Raw genomic sequence first — 1,540 nt, forward strand, 5'->3', positions numbered from 1 at the left:
GGTCTGGACCAGATTTTGCCACATCATCTTATAGCCACTTCTGTGGCCCCTGGGAGGAGCAGAAGATCCCCTCATCTCGGAAAGCAAGACTGATACCAGCTTGCTGAGTGTAAGAGACACAAATGAAGGGGAGCAAGAAGACTGAGAAAGCAAGAGGGAAATATTAAAAATATAGGGAATTGAGAAAAAGAAAAGGGGTGGGGAGCCAGGGCTTCACACAAATCTAAAGAAAATATTCAGTTGCTTTGAGTAAATATTCAAAATGTACCCAGCGGTAGCTCCTTTACACAAGACAGGGTGCCCGTCTCGGAAGACCTGCTCCTTACAGGAAACACCTTTCTCCTGGGCTCTCCTTTTGTGGGCACCAGTTTGAGTGTTAAAAATAAAGAGGTCTATTTTCTAGCTTGTGGGATACAGCGTAGTCCTGTTTGGGGGGAAGCCAGATTTCCTGTTGTTTCTCCTTTCTTCTCAGAAGCCTCTGCCCTCTCAACCTTCATAAAATGGCTGGCTGGCATCCCTCTGAGTTCACAAGGAAAGACCCACTCCAACCTTGGCTAGCTGGGAATTTAGTTAGAATAAAGAAATGTACATCCGGGCTCGTCACTGTTGTTTCACATGAAACCACATTTATTTACCATGTTGGCTAAGTCTAAGTATTAGCGAGGAGGCTGTGCCTACCTCTCGCCAGCTCTGCCAGTAGCCTGTGATGGGGTTCCAGTGGGAAAAGGTTCTTTACTCTTCTGAGACGAGAAAGCTCTGACGTTGTATTCCTCGAATGAACTGCAATGTAAATGAGCAAGGCTCCCTGTGCCTGGAGACATGGAAATGAATACTATTTTCTTAATTTAATCTGTCCTGTCCTACCTGCTGCTCTGATTGTCAGCCATCACATAACTTATTGAATGCTTGCTCTGTGCTAGGCAATGTTGAGTGCTATACCCAAATTTCATTTAATTATCCAACAATCCAATTTACTATTTTTATTCCTAACTTAGAAATGGAAGTATTCTGACCCTCACTCACAATAAAAAAAATGCAAGTGAAACCACCCTGAGACGCTCTTGTCGGTTGGCAAGCAACTGGGGAAAGAGGCACATGCATAGCTGACAGAAGTATGAAGTGATACAGCTTCTGAAAGGATATGGAAATGTCTTTCAATATTATAAAAGCACTTACTCTTTGAATCAATAATTTCACTTCTAGGAATTTAATCTTCAGCTATTTTCTCACCAAATGTGAAATGATATATGTAAGAGGTTATGGTATAGCATTATTTGTAATAGCAAAAGATTAGAAACAATTACTATTAATTGCTATGGAGCCCTAAAAAGAAAAAGTGGCTCTAAATGCCTTGATAGGATATCCAAAATAGATGAAGGGGAAAGGAGGGTTGTATAGCAAAGTGTAACACATGCTGCTACTTGTCTAAAGAAAGGGGAGAATTGGGTATCGTGACTTCGATCTACACTCCATATTTCAGAGAATGTCACCATTCCTCATATACTCTGCTGGCACTGCACTTCCTTAAGTGCTGTCCCAT

The sequence above is a fragment of the Myotis lucifugus genome, unplaced genomic scaffold (genome assembly GCF_000147115.1).
Source record: "Myotis lucifugus unplaced genomic scaffold, Myoluc2.0 scaffold_2656, whole genome shotgun sequence".
In the NCBI taxonomy this organism is placed as follows: Eukaryota; Metazoa; Chordata; class Mammalia; order Chiroptera; family Vespertilionidae; genus Myotis; species Myotis lucifugus.